Source organism: Carcharhinus amblyrhynchos, chromosome 4 (genome assembly GCF_965287045.1).
Source record: "Carcharhinus amblyrhynchos chromosome 4, sCarAmb.v2.hapA, whole genome shotgun sequence".
NCBI classification, from domain to species: domain Eukaryota; kingdom Metazoa; phylum Chordata; class Chondrichthyes; order Carcharhiniformes; family Carcharhinidae; genus Carcharhinus; species Carcharhinus amblyrhynchos.
This window is the reverse complement of record NC_137327.1, coordinates 26,636,820-26,659,946: the sequence shown is the minus strand read 5'-3', so window position 1 is coordinate 26,659,946 and position 23,127 is coordinate 26,636,820.

The following is a 23,127-nucleotide window of genomic DNA, read 5'->3' as shown; positions in this document are numbered from 1 at the left end:
AACAAAATTTAACATCTTTAGGAAATTTCAAGCCAATTGAAAGTTAGGATTCATAATTCTTGTTCCTTGGCTTTGCAGATGTTAAAATTTGAGGGAGTATAGGTTTGTCAATTCAAAAATGTTCCTTAGAGGTAGCCCTTTGGTGTTTTCTGAATACCTTTTCTTTGATGTTTAATATTTAGTCATTTTTTCTTCACAATACGAAATGGTCAAATGTTCTGCATGGGACATTTGGCGATAATAAATTAGCTGCTAATATTTTGCTTTGTCGCTCAGGTAGTCAGATAGCCAACATATGAGCCTGATTAATTGTAACACCATTGTGTCAGAATGGAAAGGAGCCAATGATCATATAAATGGAAAATGCAGTGATGCCTGGGGTTGATAAATTGACATGACAGAACAAAGTCTTCTGATCCTTTTATTATGGCTCATCATAATACCTGTACTGATGTTAACACATAAAATGCTGGTACATGCAGGGAAATAACATTTTCTTAAAACTGTAGCTGACACATTACCAATGAAACAATTGCTAATTTAAATGAATATACATACTAAACTGCCAAAATAACTTTATTACTATCACAACTTAAAAATAAATAATAAAAGAACTTACATTTTCCTCATCCTATTGTCTCAAACAAGCCTCCCATCCATTGACTCTGTCTATATTTTCCGCTACCTTGGCAAAGCAGCCAGCATAATTAAGGACCCCAGCATAATTAATGCACCCCGGACAGTGTCTCTTCCACCTTATTCCATCGAGAAAAAGATACAAAAGTCTGAGGTCACGTACCAACCAACTCAAGAACAGTGTCTTTCCTGCTGCTGTCAGACTTTTGAATGGACCTACCTTGCGTCAAGTTGACTTTTACACCTTAGCTATGACTGTAACACTATATTCTGCATCCTCTCGTTTCCTTCTTTACGAACAGTATGCTTTGCATAGCGCACAAGAAACAGTACTTTTCACTGTACGTTAATACATATGACAATAATAAATCAAATCAAAATCAAAATTGTTCCTTTCTTCTGTCAGCCACTTTATTCATTAGGTTTTGCAATTTTTAGTTTCCTAACCAATCCATGTATTATAACTCTCAGTAACTATAAGGTAACTTTAAAACGTTTCATTTACAGTTTTATTAATTTCTTCACTCACACTGTCCAATTTAAAGATAGGAGTGAGTTTTGTCACTCTGGATATCTTGTCTATTAATTTTAATGTAAAACTTAATGAAAAAGATATTTGATAGACAAAAATAGAAAAGAGTTTCCATCCATTACTGATTCTTGCTGTCATTTTAAATTGAACAGACAAATATTTGAACAAAATATGTATCCTAGAATGAGGGATTTTAATAAAGAACAAGAATTTGGTGCATCACTGAAGCAGTGACAAAAATATACAGTTCAAAGGCGATAAGTACAGCATCGATGAAGTTAAAGTAAGAAACAACTGCATTTATAGAGTGCCTTTCACAATCTCAAAATGTCCCATAATGCTTTACAGTCAGTTAAGTACGTTACAGGTTTAGTCACTTTTAATGCAAAAGCGCACAGCAGTCATTTTGCTCTCAAAAGGGTCCACACGATACAGTGTCTATTACTATTTACTTGGTGCAGCAGTAAAAAAGGGAAGCCTGGGAGCAGAAATTATTTCAGTGGCACACAAATAGGCAATGAATCAAGAGCACTTGATTCATTATGGATATGAGAAAGAAGCAAAGCACTTCTACACGCTGTTCCTGAGTGACAGAGTCCACAATTGTAGGGATAGGCTTCCATATGTGTGTTGACAACATGCAACTTTCCCCTACTTTACTTGACCCCACATATGTTCTGATACTATTTGTTTTCCTGTCTCCTTGTTAAGTTGTTGATGCGAGAATTTACTCCAATCAAATGTTGGGAAGACTGAGTCTTTTCCCCTCTTCGTTGCTCACTGAGGCTAAATCAGAAAGCATACAACCTGTTCAGCTTGAATGGACACTGAATTCATATCATACGAGAACTAAAGCTTGTAGTTCTGCCTTCATAACTTGCCCACGCCATTAAACTGCATTTTGTTAATTCAGTTCTTGATGTCTTCCATAAACTCCAATGTGTTTCATTTTGGGCTGTCCAGGGAGCTTCTTGCATTAACTCCATCCAGGCACTATGCAGACTAATTTCTGGGCCTTTTTTGCCATTAGCCCAACTGAACCCCATGGAGCCATAACTAAATAAATTGAACTCTTGACAGGATACAGCTCCAGCCTTGGTTTGGCTTTTCCAGTATGCCCATTTACTTGTGTACTTACTTACTGGCATTGTACAGTAAAAATCTACATTTATTCATTAAGTATGTTTGTATCAAATTGTGTAGTTTGTTTTTTGATTATGCACATAATGAAACAATAAAAACATTTTCAGTGGTTGCTGAACATCAGAAAGTCTTGGAAAGATTTGTTAAAAGTAAAATGTTGACAGTTTTTAACTTTGCCAGTAGATTTGCCAAAGGAACAGCTTGTTCCTTTTTTAATAATATGATTTCAGAAGGAAAAGGATCATAGCTTCTTTGATGCACTCAGTGTTGAAATCGTTCCATTACATGACCATGTGCAAAAGAATAACTCAAATAACTTCAGTTGTGAATTGAAGTTGAGTGCGATGTCTCAAGGAGAATGATGGCTATTCCAATTGAAAATCATGGTCCATTCTTCTATATAGTAGAAAGGCTGTTGGAATTACAAAAAAAAAGACCCATGAGCACTTTATGAAATCCTAAATTTACTGGACAATGTTTCTGACAAAAAGGCCAAAATGACAAGATCCTTCTTTAATTGGAATGCCAAAGAAATGTAAATATTTGTTTACAGGCCTAATATATTACATGGTTTGTATATTTGTATAATACCTTTGGTTTGCAAATTGTGGAGAAACGTCACCTAATTAAATATCTCTGGTGCTCCATAGGAGCATTAGAAAACAAAATATGACACTGAGCCACATAAGGAAATAATCGGTCAGATAACCAAAAATGTGGTCGAAGTGGTGTGTCTTAAATAGTGTAGTAAAGAAGGAAAGTGAGGTAAAGAGTTGGGGAGGCTTGGGGAGGAAATTCCAGAACTTAGGGGCAAGATAATTGAAGGAATGACCACCAATATTGAGGCAATTAAAATATGGATTCTCATGATGCCAGAATTAGAGGAGTGCAGATTTCTCAGAGTTGTGGGCTGGAGGAGATTACAGAGATAGAGAGGGACGAGGCCATGGAAAGATTGGAAAATAAGGAAGAGAATTTTAAAACCATTATGTTGCTTGACTAGCAGCCAATGTTGGTCAGCAAGAAAGAGGGCTACGGGTTGATCCTCGCAGAGCACTAGGGGTAAGAGTGCTGCAACAGGAAGAGAAGCCATTGCAAGTGATTCTCAGGCTACGATTATAAGAATGGCAAGTCTAATCATATTTAGCTGGACTAAGTGGAGATATATAGAATCAGGATAGAGTGACTAACTATTTCAAAGGCTTCAATAAGATGCGATAGATAAGGAGGTGTAGTCTAACCATGCCAGTCACATAAGATGTCAATTTTTGAGAAGAGCTGTTTTGATATTGTGGTAGGAGTGGAAATATGACTGGAGCGATTTGCACATGCTGCTCCAGGAAAGTTGAACATGGATTTAGGAAGCGACGTCACATTCAAGGACTTCGGAGAGGAAAGAGGAGGTTGAAAATGGGACAGTAGTTTATAAGGACAGAGGGGTCAAGTGTCAGTTTTTGGAAGAGGCACATTTAAAGGAAAGAGGACAACACCTGGATAAAGAAAACTGATTACAATATTGGTTAACATGGAAACCAGAAGTTGAAGCTTGGTGGCCAACAGTTCAGTGGGAATAGGATCAAGGGAATAGTAGATGGGTTACATGGATAAGCTGAATTTAGAAGGGGTATGAAAAAGGAATAGGAGAAACCTGAATGAAATACAAATTCAAGGTTAGGACAGGATGGATCTTCAAGAAAGTTTGATCTGTTGCGTTAGTGGAGATGAAGAATGCAGCAGAGGTAGCTGATTGGATGCTCTGGGTCTGAGTGCCAAAGAAGAAGTTCCTCACACTTATTGTTTGAGGTGAGGGTCAGAGAATGGTTTTAGAAGACAATGCAAAAATGAAGCCGGGATTATCTTCACAGTCCAGGATAATCCTAGAGTAGTGTGTAGTTTTAACAGATGCGAGCAGGACCCCAGTAGCACTTTATGTGGTCCAACCAGATCTGGCAGTGGATGGATAAACCAGTTCTCTATCAAATCATTTCTAGTCTGCATCTCTTGGACTTGAGAGTGGACATAAGGGCCATTTCAGTGGCATTATCTAGAGTGAGAAAGACATTGATTTTATTGGAGACTAGAACATCAAATGTGAAGGGAGGGTATAATTGACAAATAAGTAGATGCAGGAATGCTGTGTAATTGAAGGTTCAGAAGTTAGAGAGTGGGATTTTGAAAGTGCTATTGTAAATATAATTGGTGATAGATTTTTTTCCAGAGCATATACGGAACAAGATATGATAGTTAATGAAAGGGGGGAATGTGCATGGAGAATGATATAAGAAAGTGATCAGAGATGGCCGAGGGGATGTTCTTGTAACAATGGGAGTAGCAAGACCATATAAGATAACAAGGTCAGGTTGTGAATTTAGGTTGAGTTTCTATATGCAGGGAGAAATTTAAGGGGGATAAAAAGGCAATGAGCTCAGAGGAGACATAGCATGAGTTGAAATGGAGGTTGAAGTTGAGGATGAAAATCATTTAGTGAAAAGACTGATGGGGCAAAACATTGAAGATATCTCCATTAGAAAATTCTTCATATACTCCAAGTTCTTGAGAACTGATGGGATATACCCCAGAATATTGAGAGAGGCAGGGGAGGAAATTACTGGGGCCTTGAGAGAAATCTTTGTATCCTCACTGGCTGCAGGGGAGATTGATGGTAGTCATGATGTGGAGATGCCAGTGTTGGACTGGGGTAAACACAGTAAGAAGTCTCACAACACTGGGTTGAAGTCCAACAGGTTTATTTGGTAGCAGACACCACTGGCTTTTGGGGCTCTGCCCCTTTGTCAGGTAAATGGGGAGTTCTGATCACAAACAGGGCATATAAAGACACACACTCAGTTTATAGAATACAGATCAGAATGCGAGTTTTTACAGCTAATCAAGTCTTAAAGGTGCAGGATTTGTGAAGGAGAGGTTGTGTCTCACGAACTTGATTGACTTTTTTGAGGAAATGATGAAGATGATTGATGAGGAAGGGCTTCAGTAAGGCCTTTGACAAGGTCCCTCAGACTGGTGCAGAAGGTGAATTCGCATTGGATCAGAGGTGAGCTGGCAAGGTGGATACAAAACTGGCTCAGTCAAAGAAGGCAGAGGATAGCAGTGGAAGGGTGCATTTCTGAATGGGGGGCTGTGACAAGTGGTGTTTGTCAGGGATCAGTGCTGTGACCTTTGCTGTTTGTAATATATATATAATTGATTTGTAGGAAAATGTAACTGAATTGATCAGTAAATTTATGGACAACACAAAGGTTGGTGGATATGCTGATAGCAGTGAGGACCATCAGAGGATGCAGCAGGATATAGATCAGTTGGAGACTTGGGTGGACAGATGGCAGATGGAGTTTAATTTGGACAAATATGAGATAATGCATTTTGAGATTGAGAGGCATGGACAGAGTGGATAGTCAGAAGCTTTTTTCCAGGATGGAAAAGAAAATTACTAAGGGGTGTAGATTTAAGGTGCGAGGGACAAGTTTTAAAGGAGATGTAAGGGGCACATTTTTTTTACACAGGGTGTACTGGGTGCCTAGAACTTGTTGCCAGGGGAGGTAATGGAAGTGGATACAGTAGTGACTTTAAAGGGACGAGTTGACAAGTACATGAATAAGTTGGGAATAGAGGGAAATGGTCCCCGGAAGGTTAGGGTGTTTTAGTTAAATCGGGCAGCGTGGTCGGTGCAGGCTTAGAGGCTGAAGGGCCTATTCCTGTGCTTTTCTTTGTTCTTTGATCCTTGTACTTGGGAGGATGGTAGTGAATAGTGATTTTGAATGAGAGTTGAGAGATGTGAAAGAAGATAAGATGCTCAAAAGAGGAGAAAATGCCAAAGGAGTAGGCAGGCAGCCCATGATGTGATCAGGCGATGATGTTGACTGAGTTTAAACAGCTGTTCGGAAGTCCAAGAAATTTTCAAGCAAGGTTTTTAATGTTAGTGGCAAGCTTACAGGACATTGGCCCAGCTCCTAATGTTAAATTGTAGCCAGTGTTTGGAAACTTGCAAGTGAGTACTTGCGTGAATGCACAGAGGTTCTGAGTTAGAGCTGCATTCTTAAGCTTCTGATATCTGGATTTCAATGATGGTCTTTGAAACCAGCTTTTCAGCATGCTGTAAATGATTTGATTTGATTTATTATTGTCACATATATTAAGAAAAGTATTGTTTCTTGCACGCTGTACAGACAAAACATACCATTCATAGAGAAGGAAACGAGAGAGTGCACAATGCATTGTTACAATCATAGCTAGGGTGTAGAGAAAGCATTGTTAGAGAGTTTAAAAGAGTTAGAATGAAGTTTTAGAGGCATAGAACGAAAGCAAAAGATAGAATTAGAAGGTATGCTGGGCATAGCTTGCAAGAAGTTGCCTCACTCTGGTGCCATCTTGGAAATTATGCTGTTGTACTCTACATTTTTCTTGGTTTTGAAGAACTAAAAGGGATAAAAACTAAGGGCTAGAGAAGGACATTTGGCCCTTTGAACCTGCTGCACCTTTTGAACGATATTGTGGCTGTCCTACTTTGACTCCTATAATAAAAACCTATTTTCTTATCTGGTGGCATATCCATTCATCCGTGAAAAAACTGTGAAGTAGCATTAATATTGGATGTCAACTCCTAGGTCCTAGTCTATAGGAATCCAAATTAAAATAAGCACTCTTATGGATACAGGTGTATATAACTTTGTTCATTCAAGCCACTGACAGTAGTAACCCAAGGAAAAGGTTTTCTCTTTGCGCATTACTGATGGAAAAAATAGATGTTTGACATTTATTTTCATTTAGTTTATAAAGGTTTCATGAGCCATAGACTATATCATTGGGATGCTTACTCCTTTGCAGAGAATGCTGGTAAGATGCAGTATGAAAATGGATCAGGACACTGGAAGGCTGTTTATTGTAGCTATGAATGAGGGCATTGCCAAATGTGCTGTTATGTTGTGTCGTAATGTTATGATTTGTGGTCAGAAAAAAATACAGCATTGCTTTTTTTTCAAAAGCAATATTGGGATGGGGGTAATCTGTATCTGTGAATTGGGCGAGTTTGATGGGGCTGAATTTTTGTGAAGTCGGGAAGACCCTGCAGATTTCTTGGAAATGGTGGATGAGACCTGGATACAGAAGTTGTGCCCCCATCACTGACAGAGTCCATTTTTTCCAGCACTGTGAAGGCGACGGTATATTTCCCATCCAACCTCAGCTGGGCCATTTGGACTTTGTGCTGAGTTCAAACAGACTCCATTTTTGTTGTTCTAAGGGCCTTAACCCACAGTGTGAGTGGGAGTCACAAATTGACGAAGTGGCTATTAATATTTTGGGGCTAGTTCGAGCATCATGTTCTGAAGCCTTTTAATCCCCTGCTCTTCAAAATTTGAAAACACCATAAAAAAAGCCATCTGCTGGTCTGCTTTGACTAACAGGCCATTTAGTGTAGATTAGGAAAAAACAGAACTTGTGCCATAGTTTCAATAGATTTCTTTGTTGACATTTCACAAGGAGTGTTACTATTGTCATTATGTATTATTGACCTAGATTCAAAAGCTACAAATGCATTATTTTGGCATGGGATTCTGAGTTGACTGCTTAACAGTTTAGAGGCTGTTACTGAATTAGCTGTTGTTGTGGCTACCAAATAGGAGTATGTTTGCTTTTATAAAGATTAACCATTTAAGATTTGAAACCTTTGAATGGGTTTCACAAATGGGAGTTCTTTTCATTTTCAAGTGTTTTTGAGTAGGAGTTGTAATAAATGGTTAATTTATTTTTCAACTCCACATGGCTTTTGAGATTTGTCCATGGTAGATTTTGGGGAGTGACTATGGACATGAGAGGACTGAGAAGGCATAGGAGCAAGGGGTGAGAAGGTGTGAGGGTCTCGAGGGTCTCACAGCTTCTAGGACAACAGAAATGACTCTTCTAATTAACCCCTCTTGGCATTTGCCTGCTTCCATGACTGCCAAGGCTGTGATACTATCTTGCCCACCTCCTTAGAATGAACACTGGATTTAATGGGGCCCTTCAAATCAAGCCAAGTCTGACAAGTCAAGAAATCTTCTGACTCCAGCTACATGCCTTGGTAGCAAAAATACAGCCCTTAGTCCAGAATGTATGGAGTGCCTAAATGAACTGGGGGCCAGAGGAAGGTAATGAGGGGAGAAGGAAGGGGTGAATTTCAAGCCATTGGGGAAATCAATTGGGTAACTTTTGAGGGCACTGGCTTGAGAAGCCAATTGCCACTTGGACGAATTACGAATTGAAAAGGGTTAACATCAGGAACACCTGATAATGATATACCTATGAGACAATATAACTAAAAGACAGATCTGGCGGGAAGCAGAAGTACAACCTTATGTAGGACACTGAGATGTATATAGATCTGAAAATAAACAAGAATATTTTTAAAGAATATGTCTATGGGAGAATTCTTAGATTAACGGGAAACCCTAGATCTGAACTGAAGATGAAACATGTAATGCAAAAGGTGTTTAAAATTTATCTGTAAACGTTAATATTTTGGGAAAAAAAAATCAGGGAGTGTGTTTGCGAGCACTCAAATGTGCCATCAGTTGAACTGAGGTCTGACGTTGTTCATGAGGTCTGCGTGATTTTAAATTTGATGCAAGAAGTCTTGACTAGAATGACCCTGTAATCACCAAGACTGTACAAATCTCCTATTTATTATGCAGTTTTCCCGTACAATATTATCCCCTAATTCTAGTGGAAGAAAGAAGTCTTGGAAAAACAATCCAAGAAGCGGTTCATTTCCTAAAGTAGATGAAAAATGGACTGCATGTGTTCATTACAGTTTGCAAAATGGAGCAAAGTCAGAAATATTTTTGGGGAGACGTATATATATTCCTGGAAAATAAATGTTGTGCCTCCTACCCTTGTATGCTCCAATCAATTTTCACCTATTTACGTTTATTTTCTTCCAGTACAAACAAAGGCATGTTATGTATGCCCACAGATTAAGTTATGTACATCATCTCCTACTGCATGTAAAATTAATAATTTTATTTAGTAGATTAATATTCATTGGCAGTTTGCACTGTCAGTTATTCAAAAAAGAATGTTGGTCAGTTTTTATGATTTTCTATTTGGTATTCTTTAAAACAACCAGTTCTTAATGTAATGCGTCTTTTGAAACAAAATCTAGGAGCTGAAACTTGGAGAGAGAAATTTTGACTGTCAAAAAAAAGCATAATTTCACATTTGCATTCTATATTCCATGCACTCCTGGTTTTGCTAATAATTTCTTGTAGGGAACCTTGTCAAATGTCTCTTGTATCCACCATGCCAGTGACCTTCTCAGAAAATTAGCCTCTCACACGTGCACTAACCTTTTTAAATCCTTGCTGAAACTCCTGGATCTGCCATTACTAAATGTTCTGCCACTTTGGGTGTGGTCTTACCTACCATTCACGCCACGCTCCCATTGCAGTGAGGTCGGAGAATTTGCAGCCTGTCAAATCTCTGTTCAATGCAGCGAGATGGGAAAATCGCGTCGACGGGAATGGTAGTAGGATTCTGGCTGCTTCTTTTAATTATAGATTCCAGCAAATTCCCCAGGTTGTAGTTAACATGGTTTCTCCCTTAAATAATAGTAACATTAGCAGTTTTCCAATCCAAAGGCATAATTTCTGAATATCGAGCACTTCGAAAAATTATGACTAATGCATCAGTAGTATCATCAAATATTTCTTTTAGCTACCTGGAGTAAAAATCATCAAGATCTGGAAGTGTGTTTATGTTTTTCTTTTCCCTTGTATCCACAAAGTTCCTCCCTTGACTTATTTTTAGGCTCCTGGTACCACTGATATGTTGTTCTCTTCCTCCACCTTAAAAACATACACAAAGTACTCATTTAGTAAGTCTGCCATTTCTTTGTTATCCATTATAGTTTCTTCAGCATCCATCTTTAACATGCCTTTATTCCTTTACCATCTTTCCACTTAACGCTTGTATAAAAGAACATTTGCAATTAGTTTTAATATCCCTTGGAATTTTGTTTTTCATATTCCATTTTACACCTTGATGTTCTTTCTTTACATTCATTTATTGTATTTTATAGCTCTCCAGTTCACTGTATTTTACTTTTTGTTGCATTTTATAAGTCCTTTCTTTTAGCTTGATACTGTCCCTTACCTCATCTGTTTGACTACGGCAGCTGAACTGTACTGAGGCAACCAAGACTGCTGACAGTCTCAAACTCTTGCTTAATGCAATGGCTCCCAACCTGTTTTTGTTGATGGACCCCTATTCAAATGTATTAGTGGATATCAGAATCTAAAGTATAATACATAAAAAAATATGAAATTATTCTCAGTAGCAGGACTGGCCTAATTAGGGAAATTGACACGTAGGCAAACTTGTATCTTGATACTCGTACCTTGAATTTAAATATATGGAACTTAAATACTCACAAAGTACCCACCACCAGCGTTGATAACTATGGGTTTCCCTGGTGTTCTTTGCCTCCATTCCCTTTCTAGGTGAGTGAATTAGTTCTTTCTATGCTGCATGTATGGGGTTCACACTCCAGTCCTACACCTTGTCCTGTCCTGAGCTCACTCACTTGTCATTTGCTTACAATTGACCATGATCTCTCCTTACCCTCCCTCATCGCAGCTGCGCCCCCCCGCTCCCACCCCCGCCCTGCCCCCCGCAACCACCCTCACTAGGGATGAGCCTTCATCCTATTTTGCTGAACACAAAACTGCTCATAATTCAAACTGAAATTTGTAAGTCTGATTTAGTGAGTTTTGTCCTGAAGATAATATCAAGTAGCATTAGCAGGACAGGGAAAAGCCGATTAACCTTTTTACCTATCCTGATTTATGCCAGATCTGAGAATAGGCTCACAGTTGAAATATGTTTTATTCCTAAGAATAAAGAACTCGCAATTTAATTAGATCAAAATTCATAAAACATATTTAAAAAGTTAAAGTTTCCCAGTTTCTGTTCAACGTGAAGGGCATATCTAATCTTGAGTTCCTTTGTAAAATAATGATATATTTTCTCTTGCATAAAAATGAATTGCAGCCAAGTAACACACCTTCTCCATTACATGTCAAGTCACAAAATCTGCATTTAATTTTTTTGTTCAGATCTGTTTACTAAAATCCCTCTTTTTAGTTGAATTTATTTTGATATTCAATAGTTGATGTGCACTGATACCATCAGAAGTTGATGTGATCACCCTTATCTTTGTTATAGTTACCTAAAGATTTGATGCATGTATGAAAGACTAAAAGGATCAAAAAACAGAGAATGAGTGAGACTGGGGTATTAGCAAGAGCAGGAAAATGCGAAAAAAGCAGTGGGAAAGAGGTTCTGGACAGAATTTCATTGTGGTCATGAATTCTGTTTGGCTGTTGATGTAAACTGTAAGAAGAGAATGAAGGGGTGAGGACAGGATACAGCAGCAGGAGAGACATGTCAAATTGTTTTATATTTTCCTTTGGGAATAAATCTAAAGAGTAGTGAATATTTGATTTTCTGTAATTCGTGTTGCACACTCAGTTACACTGAAAATGCAACCTGCTTCAGAACATAAATTTTAAAACCAATACATAAATAAATCCCATCCAATTGAGGATTATTGTCAGTAGGGAATGAACAACAAATAAAAAAAAAATGCATAGCTGAACAAATTATGAAAATGAAAGGAGGCAATTGAAAAATGGGATTTTTCTCATGGGTTTTGGAACAAGATATGTGGAATATTGCAGCACAAATTATTCTGAATATATTTTGATTATCTGTTATAAAATTTAATAAGGCTCTCTACGCCAGATTTCATAATTTGTTGCAGGACAATTTGAAATCATTTCAAGTAATTTTTTTAACAGATTTTGTATTAGGTCGATCCAGCCCTGTTTTTTAAAGCTACTTTGTTTCTGTTTCTTGCCTATGTAGAGTTAAGGAAACTCATTATTTATCTATTCAAATACAAATGTCAATAATCTTAAGGTTAGCAATACTGATTAATTTGTTGAATTATTGAACATTCAATTGATTTAGAATCCTTAAGGATGCATTATTTATTATCCCAATTAAGAATTGAAACATTGGGCTGAATTTTCCCATCCCATGAAACACCTCGTTGATTAACATAAGCCTTCTGAATGCTAGCATTGCCAATTTTTTTTTAGTTTGTTTTAAAATTCCCATATGTTTGATGTTATTGTTGAAATTTAATCCAGGCCATAGACCTGCCTACCAACCAGGGAACCAGCATGAGCCACACATCACCTCCTTTGGGAAAAACCCGTTGTATAAAGTGACCCTGAGGCAGTTAAAAGTGGCCTGCAGTTGGCCTTCTATAGGATGAAGGACACTGGGGGTGGAAATTTCCCCCACCCCACACCAAGAGCTCTCCATTGCAGATAACACCATCAGGAGCAGAAAACCCCAGGATCAACAAGGGACCTAGGCCACAGGTGAGCCTGGTGGGATGGGAATCAAGGGAAGGGGGCCAATGGATAGTTGGAAGGAAGGGCAGAGAGATGGCTCTCACCAGGCCTCTAACTCTTCGGGATGCTGGGCACCTTAATTAGATGCTGAGTGTCTGACAACGAGGAACCCTTAGAAGCACGCAAGCACACTTTACAGGATTTCTTGATCAGGCAATCCATTTGGTAACTGCCCCACTTGCCACGGTGCAGGGCCAGGTGTGGTGAGTTGAGATCCTATTTGCCTACTTAAGGACCTCAAGGGCAGGGACCCATATTCTTAGCCTGATTTAATGTCCCTCATCTTATATCTCACTTCGAGGGCAAGGGCATTAAATTCAGCCCTATGGGTTAAAACTATTTTTATCGTCTTGTTGTTATTTGTTTTATTAAGTCCATTGTCTAACTGTTGAATTCATTCTCCATTGATTAAGTATTTAAATCTTTGTCCTATTAAGTGAGCCTTGAGATGCAAAGACATCCCACCCAGAAACATTCTATCCAATCAGCAAAAACTCCAGCTAAAATTCCAGCAAAAACTAATTCATCAAAATTAAACTGTTACAATTCCCCAATCGAGCCATTAGATGATCCTGAAAGATGTTTAAAGTAAAACAAACAAAATAAGATAGGAAAAAGGATTCAAACAATCAAAAACAAGCACTTTACCGCTGGGTAAAAAACTTACAGATCAAAAATCACTGCAGTGTGCCCATAGTATCAGTTTATTTATGAGTGTCACAAGTAGGCTAATATTAACACAACAGTTAAGTGCTGTGAAAATCCCCTAGTTGCCACACTGCAGTGCCTGTTCAGGTACACTAAGGGAGAATTTAGCATGGGCAATGCACCTAACCAGCACATCTTTCGGACTGTGGGAGGAAACCAGAATACCCAGAAGAAACCCACGTAGACACGGGGAGAATGTGCAGTCTTGCACAGACAGTGACCCAAGCCTGCAATTGAACCCAGGTTCCTGGCACTGTGAGGCTGCCATGCTAACCACTGTGCCACCATGCCACCCCACAGTAATAATTGGGCCAATTTACCCTTATAGCTAAACTTGAGACTCCTTACTGAGGTAATTGTTTGTCTTTCCATGATTAACCTCCCACAAATTGACTTTTCTTCTGCGGCTCTTGGTTTGAACATGGGTTGTACAAAAATGTACATATGTCTCTTCCAGCCACACTAAAATAGCAAATGTAAATGTCAGATGCAAAGTTCCATTTGTAATAGAAGTACATACTTCAGAAATACATACAGCTTATCAATATGAATAAGTAAACGTATTTTAAATCTCAAAAGGAAGGTAGTTATTAACAAAGTTGTAACCTGGATTGTGAGGAAAGAATGTTTGTCCTAAGAAATTGAATAATTATTGCCATTTATTCTATTTAATATTTCAAAATGACTCCTAAATTTTTTGAGGAAAGCCATGGGAAGTACATGGATATTATAAAATGTTGTTACTTTGCATATTTGGAGTTTATGATAGCTTTTACTTCTAATTGTAATATGGTCCCACTCTCTCATTCTTTATTTATCCTTTTCTATTACTTTTGTCTTTTGTTCACTCAATGACATCCATTATTAATTGTCCAAGATGTCATGCATCTAGTCATCTTCCAGGCCCTCGAACTGTCTAGTTGCCATCAAAGAAATGTAGACTATCCACCCTATAATTTATGTACTTTCCCTGTGGAGAAGCGGAAACATTCGGAAACTTCCAGTATGATTTTTATCTTCCTTTCTTATTGAAATGCTTTGTTCAAATTTCATTTTACAACTTCATTGAAATACACATCATGGCCTATATTCTGAAGCCCGTCCATTGTCTTCAAACAGTTTATGCCAACCCAAAATTAATAATTTTCAGCTAGCTCCATTCCTTAATTTGTAATGTACCATGTGTAATAGTTCTACTGGGTTGTTGGTCTCCTTCCTCCTTTTCATCGCTAAACCTCCAAAGACTTTGTGTGTGACATAATGGGTGAGATTCTCCAGCCGGATGTTACCTGCTGGCGGGAGGTGGCACGGTGCTTGCTATCAGTGGGATTCTCTGGCCTCGCTGCTGTCAATGACAATTCCCATTGATGTCACCCCACTCTGGCAGGAAACCTATGGGTGGGAGTGCACTGCCGGTGAGACTGGGAATCCCGCTGGCGTGAATGACCAGAGAGTTCTGGCCAATATTTTTGGTTGTTTCAAACAAGTCCAAAAGAACTCATAGAATCCCTACAGTATAGAAGGAGGCCATTCAGCCCATTAGATGGGATTGTCGTGCCAACGACAATCCCATCTAAACCCTATTCTCGTAACCGCACACATTTACCCTGCTAGCCCCCTGACACTAGGATCAATTTAGCGCGGCCAATCAACCTAACCCACATATCTTTGGACTGTGGGGGGAAACTGGAGCACCTGGAGGAAACCCATACAGACATGGGAAGAATGTGCAAACTCCACACAGATAGTGACCCGAGGCCAGAATTGAACCTGGGATCCTGATGCTGTGAGGCAGCAGTGCTAACCACTATGCCACCGTGCCGCCCCTGTGGTATATATAAATATATCTTTTGAAAGCATGAGAGGACAACAAAGAAGAAAAAGCCATTCAAGCTATCCATCAAAACATCCATTCAATCCATTCCTACTGTTTTAACTTTATAAGTACCCGAAGGAAATTTCAACAGATTTTCCCTGACTCTTGCTTTGACTCCAATATTGCTTTGACTCCAATAATCAACCTTGGTTAGTTGCTTCTCATGAATTATATTTCCCTGGTTCCAGATGCACAGAAGCCATTGTGTTCTGAGTAGAGGATCATATACTTTACAGTGAAATCGCAATGACTCAGATTTGGATGGCATGAAATTCTGATTATGTTATTCCCACTGGCAGAGTAGCAAATCCTATTGATAATGGTGGATGCCTGTAATAAGCTGAAATTCAACACTAGTAAAACTGGATTAGCTGAATGTATCTAAACCTCTCATGAATCAGAGCAGATTTAGACCACACAATAGCATAAGATTATCAATTGCTGGGCAAGACATCAGTTGACAAAAAGATTTTCCTGTGGGAAAAAAGTGCAAAATCTGAGAGTATGGTTAAACCTGTGAGAAAGTTCAAAATGTTGCCATTTGGAGAGAAAGTGGAACTGATGCAGCAAGTAGGAAACCGTGGCATGTAGTGGAAAGCAGACATTGTAAAGGAATAGGAGATCATGTCATCAAGTTTGTCCACTATTATGAAACACAAGGTGAACATCTTGGAACAGTTCGACAAAAAGACACTTGCTTCGGGGAGGATGAGAACAGCTGCCTATCCTTACATTAAGAAACTCTCGTAAGATAGTTCAAGGCAACCTGAGCAGAGAACCTTCTATCACTGTTCCAATCCTAAAAGGAAGGGGAATCACCCTTGCAAAGAAGCTAGACCACATGGAGTTCACCTGAGCGATCGATGGCTGGATGGATTCAAGACCAGGCATGGATGAATTTGTCTTCCACACTGTTGGTGAGGATATGGCAATTACACAACAATGATAGGTGATTGGCTCCTGTATGACCTTATCCACTGTATGCACCATGAAATATTTTTAAGGTGGATAAAACTGAAATGTTTTGCTGTCATTTGCCAACCACTCTTTGATGTTTGAAGGTGAAACATGTAATGGAGGAAAGCGAAGCAGGGAACACATCACTGCTATGGTCTGCACCAAAATGGATGGCACTGAAAAGCTGCTGTTTCTTTTAATAGGAAAGTCCAAGGAATGTAGTGGTACTATCCACACAGTCTGAGGCATACAAAATTGCATGGATGACTCCCAGAATTTTTTGGTGTGGATCAGGAAAGTAAACAAACCAATTCAACAAAGGAAAAGGAAGATTGCCATCATTACAGACAGCTGTCCCACTCATCCTGATGTTGCTGGCCAGAACAGTGTGAAATTGTTGTTCTTACTCCTCAACATGACAGCAAAGCTCCAGACTGTGGATCAGGGGGTGATTTCGAACCTGAAAACCCACTGCCAGTGGCAGCTGATCTCTCAGTTTATCAGGACCATTGTTAAGAAACAGGAGTACGAGAAGTGGATGATGCTACAAAATGTATGATGGAACTGACAGATGGTACAGAGTTCGATGAATGGCCACTCACTCACTTGCCTCCTGCCTAGCTCATGCCAAAAAGGCTATCGGGATTCTTTATGATTTGCACTGCAGCACAACAACACTGCATTGCTGACATAGCGGACTGTATTGCACATGTCCTAAGACAGCACATTAAGCAAAATAAGATTACTGGAACTAAATATCCAGCCACATCCAAATAAATTTCCCATTGCATATTTCCTGGGCAACAATTCTTTGTTGAGAAAACCTGGATGTTCTCTTTGCCATTCTGCATTTCCTTCATTTACATCTACATTTTTGTAATTGACCTGCTATATTGGTTCAGGTAGATTTTGAATCTAATTTCCCCTTGGAGTCCGCCATGGCTAAATGATAGCACGCTAGCCACTGAGTTGGAAAGGTGGTAGGTTCAAATACTGTTTCACATATTCAGGCTGATGCTCCAGTGCAGAACAGTGGGGATGCTAGGCTATCTGAGATGCATTTTTTTAGGATCAGATGTCAAAGAAAGACCCTGCATTCCCTTTCATATGGAGAGGAGAAACTGCTTGGCAATATTTGGACAAATCAAAGGATCCCTACAGTGCAGTAGGAGTTCACTCGGCCCATTGAGCCTGCATAACAACAATCCCAGCCAGCCGCTATCCCCTTAACTCCACATATATACCCTGCTAATTTCCCTTACACTAAGGGGCAATTTAGCTTGGCTAATCCGCCTAATCCACATATCTTTGGAGTTTGGGAAGAAACTAGAGCAACCAGAGGAAACCCATGCAGACGCAGGGACAACGTGCAAACTCCATACAGATAGTCACCCGAGGCTGGAATTGCCCTAGGTACCTGAAGCTGTGAGGCAGCTGTGCCACTATGCCACCTGAAGATCAAAACAGTTCTCCTCAGTGTCCTGGCCAATATTTATTCCTTCACACTCAAAGTTATATGGGTCATCTGGTCAACATCGCACTGATGTTTGTGGGATCCTGAAATGAGCCAATTAGCTGCTGAATTTTCTACATTACAACAGTGACCCCCACCCCCTTGAAACAAAATGTTCAGTTGGTTGTAGCTCTCTTTAGAATATCCAGGAGCATTGAATGGTGCTATATAAATGTAAGTATTTATTTTCTTTATTCTCCATAAATGTCATCATTTACCAGACACATTCTCTTTCAAATGATTTAGGAATACTGTGAACAGCTGTGTTCTTGGATAGAATCCTGTAGGACTCCACTAATCATTGCAAACAACCAGACATTTTCCATTTATCATCTGTTTCTGCTTTATTTTATGCTGTTTTTCAATCTATTTAGCTGATTTACTTCTTGCTCCAAAAAGATTTGAATTCTTGAAAACAATGAAATATTAGATAACTGTGAAGCAGTAAAATATTGTTCTATTTTGCAGAAACATGCAGAAATGATCCAAGAAATTGCAAGCTTTTTAAACTAGTAATCCTAGTGGTTGGACTGTTGCGCCCTTTCGAAAAGGTACAATTAAAAACATCGTAACAGCAGTGAATCAAAGGCAACAAAAGGCTGAAAAAAAGTCATAATGAAAATAATCAATTACATTTTTTTGAGAGTGTAAGGATTAGTAAATGGAAGTTAATAAGATAATTCCTCAATTTTTTAAAAAAGTATTGCTTTTATAAGTTGCTTATAAACAATTTGTAACTGAACTAAAAGCTAATGGAACCAAGGAAGACACTGGATCATAACTTGCCAAGATAATGGGGATTAAAGGATGGCCTTCAAATGTAAGTTCAAACTGGACAGTTATGACTTACTGAGGCCCCTGAGCATCAATTCCAGGTGTACATTATATTTGCTAATTTACAGAATTGATCGATTTTGAAAATTGCTTTTTACAATTAAACGTAAACTAATAATCTGCATAATTATTCATTGTTAAACTGGATACATGTCTTTGAAAACATTGACTGTATTATCATATAACTTTTCCCGAGGGAAATGAGTTATGGCACATAATATGAAAATCAATTTGCAAATGCACATTGTGTTGGCCACTGCCTATTCACATACAGGCATTTTTGTCAAATAGGATTAAGCGTACATCCAGATCCAAAATAATATCTTGCACTGGTGTTGAATTTCTTGCTGTTTAGACACTTAACTATCTGTCACTCAATGTTACGTTAGTATCAATTGAATTCCTTTTCACCTACTATAACTCAGGTTTTTAAAACCAGAATGAATTTCTAAAGAGTTTAATTTGTTGTGCACAGTAGAAGTAGTCAGGGATTTACTGGGCAGCATCTACTGTTGATTGACAGGTTACTTAACATCATGATTCTCCTGCTAACCAATCATTTTCTATTAAGGAATCCTAGTTTTAACATGAGCTGGATTACAAATTGTCACATCACTCACTGTTAAATTAACACTGAGGGCAAGAAAAGGAACTTGTGCTGCTGTTCCTGTTTGAGGAATTTATATTTTATGTCTTTTTGGGGGAGCAGAATCCATAAGTGGAATCAATTGTAGATAGTCTCCTGTTTTCTATCACAGATCAGTCTTTTTTTTTTCTGGATGGTGTATGGAAAAGATTCTGAGGGATTGAGGGCAGAAGAGAGGGTGCCAATGCTACATGTTGAAGCAAACAGGGAAATTTACAGTTGGTAAAGAAGTACAACAAAATGCATGAAGATTTTTTGCAGGCTCACAAGGGCGGCCAGGGACTGGGAAGATGGTGTTACAATGCACGTCCTATACAAATAAGATTCACTCATATCCATACATTACTACGGTCTTTCTGTGTCACCACCTGGGTGGCAAAGAAATTCATTTCTAGCAGGAAATTAACCAAACCCATAGAGGGAACAGTCAGTTCAAAATCTGAAAAAGGCAGGAAGCAGCAGTTGTGTTTGGTGGTGGCCTCGTACTAGAGGTAGCAAAAATGATCGCTTGAATATAAGTCTAGATGGGTGGAAGGTTAGGACAAGATGAATCTCACCATGATTCTTAGATGAAGATGGTAAGAGGAGAAGATGGGAAATGGACAAACATGGTAGAGGGATCCGTTGACCACAGTGCAGGGAATTCATAGTGAAGGAAATCATAAGTTGAGGGAAAAGGAATTGATGTTGGAAGAACTGACAGAGAGATTGGGATAATAGAACAGAGTCCTTTCAGGAAGCAAGCTGGAAGGAAGTGCAATCATAACAGCTTTGAGATTTATAATCGATATTGGTTGCCAAAGGGGCCAGTTAGTTCAGTTGCCTGGATACTTGCAGGTGATTCAGAATAGTGCCAACATTGCATATTTGGTTCCTGTTCCAGCTGAAATGAACTTGGGACCTGCCTCCTTGCCCTATCCTGAGAGTGTAAGGCAGTGGCAAATCACACTGATAAAAACCATTAAGCTCAGCAGCAGACCACCAAGCTCAACATCTCAGGACGATGCATCAGCAGTCAACTAAACATGTGCTTTCAGACAGAACGCACACTAATGAAAGAAGTGGTTGAAAACCTAGCCCCAGAAATGGGGTTAGAGAAGCAGAGAATGGAAAAGAATGCGTTATGTTGGATCATGTGAAATACAAGCATAGAAATTGGAAGCAAAGTTAACAACAGTGATGCAATAGATGAATCGGGCAGATTTTCTGAGAAAAGGTTTTCCGTTCACACTGAAGACTAATTAAGCAAATAATTAAAAACTGAAGACTGATTAAGCAAATAATTAAAAACTGAAGAGGTTTTGAATGCTAAATAGAACCAGAAAATAGCAGTATGTACACATATGGGATCAGTTTATGTTACAGATTTGAACGAACTAAAACCGTGTATTGTATTTACACAAAGATATCTTAAAATGCTGAATTTGCCTCGGAAGGACACAGCAATACAAACACTGAGTGGAACTTTTCAATTATAATGGAGAATGTTTGCAATTCAAAGACCTTTTACTTCCTTCTTAATTCAGATTTGTGTCATATTGTTTTTTGTCAAGCAAACTGTTTAACTATTCTTTCTTCCTGTTGATTGATCACAGCTTTGGAGTTATTTTAGTTATTGCACACACAACACGTAAGTTCAGATCATACATAACAGCTGTGACTCACAGATGCAAAGTATGGGTATACTCTTATAAAATTGAATGGATTCTCATTCTTTTAAGCCTGGTCCATAATTGTTAACAGCTATTGTCCTTTCATGTGCGGCTGCAATGAAAGAAGTTTGGCCTTTGCATACCACACTTTCTTTGCTCAACACATTTGACTCATTGTTTGAAGTACTTTGGGGATGTTAGTTTTGATGTGGTTGGACCATTGTCTTTCAGCCCATCTGATTCAGATAAAAGTTGCATGTGGCTGTAAATAGGTTTATACCCACTACAACCTCTGCTAAAATTTATGATGTAATAACAATGTAATGCATCAGTAAATATGGTGTTGTATTTTGTAACTGGTTAAAAATCAATCTATCTGCATAAAACTGGTAGATGACAGTTCTGTTTTTATTATTGATTAATATTAAAAATCGAATAGCGCAATGCACATGAGGCATTTTAATTTATAACATGGTATAATTTATGTTTAGTAGTTCAGGGCCTTCTTGTTGCCACTTATAATGAAGGGTTTAAATCATTTAGCCTAAAAATTGTACCAAAGGAACTTTGTGCTCCAATATAATTTATTGCTGAATAGATATAGTATACTATGATGCTGCTGAATAGAGCCTAGTGAAATATTAGGATAGCTGTATGACTTACATCACTGCTGCACTCCTCAGGTAACTGTTGTCAAAAGGCATGTCCTGGTGATTAATGTGCACTTCAAAGCAATCAGCAAGAAAATTACTGTAAAATCTCTATTGCACTGTATAAACTTGAGCAGGATATTAATTTAAATGCACATTCAGAAATGTTGGTGCAGCTTTATTTAATGACTATCCTCTCTTGTCATTTATGAGGCTGGTACGTGCTCAAGTGAGGAAAAATACTTCATTCTGATGGGATTTTAAATATCCCAGTCATCCATTGCTGGCACATGTATGCCCTAAATAATTGTAATCAATTCTGCTGCCACCAATAGATTTTCTATGATTAAAAATGTTACTTTCTTTGATTGCTCCCCATGTCCGCATGTACCTTTTGGTAGGATCGTCTTCAGCTCAGCAAAGCCATTATCTTATTACTTCTAATCTCTCAGGTAAATGTCATTAATATTAAAAATCAGAAAATCCATTGGTAGTTGACATTTTAAAAATTTGTGTACCTGATCACCCTGACTCATAATACTCCTGAATGGCCAAATTGTTTGAAACCAGAAATCTTGTTATGGAAGCTTCTTTTTTCTATTTCAACTGTAATCTTCTTCATCTTGTGCATTAGCAAATGAAAAAAAAGTGTTAACTTACTCAAAATATTGAGGGGAAAGCAGTTGAAATGCATGCTAAGAATGGGCCGACTTGATTCTGAGCATGTAAAAATCCTCCTGCTGCCAGAAGCCTCTGGGTTAGTTACTGCGTTTCGCTGTATTGCAAGAAATATTAATCTGAGACATATAAGATGATGAATGGGATGGATAGGATAGAGGTGGAGAGGCTCTTCCCGCTCAGAAAGGATAGTAGGACTAGAGGGCACAGCCTCAAGATAAGGCGGGGGGGGTGCAGTTTAGAATGGAGTTGAGGAGGAACTTCTTCACTCAAAGGGTGGTGAATCTCTGGAATTCTCTGCCTGTTGAAATGGTGGAGGCTGCCTCGCTAAATATATTTAAGACGTGGGTAGGTAGGTTTTTGATAGGCAAGGGGATTAAGGGTTATGGGGAGAGGGCGGGAAAGTGGAACTGAGCCACAACAGATCAGCCATGATCTTATTGAATGGTGGGGCAGGCTCGAAGGGCTAGATGGCCTACTCCTGCTCCTATTTCTTATGTTCTTATGTTGAGTTAGCTGCAAATAAAGAGAAATGGAAAAATCCAGCAATGACTTTGTCAGAGTGGTGTAACTCCATCCTTTAATAGTATTTTCCAAAAGAGGAAATCTCCACTTGTGCAGCATTCAACTTTTACAGTTTGAAAAATGCATCTATAACAAAGGATCGTTGACGTTCTATTGTGAAGAGTTTTTTTTATTGTTTTATTGGTTCTGGGCATGTCTGTCAAGGCCAACAATTGTTGGCCAACGATAATTGTCTGAGTGGTTACTTCAGAGGACAGTGAACAACATTACTGATTCGATTTGATTTGATTTGATTTGATTTA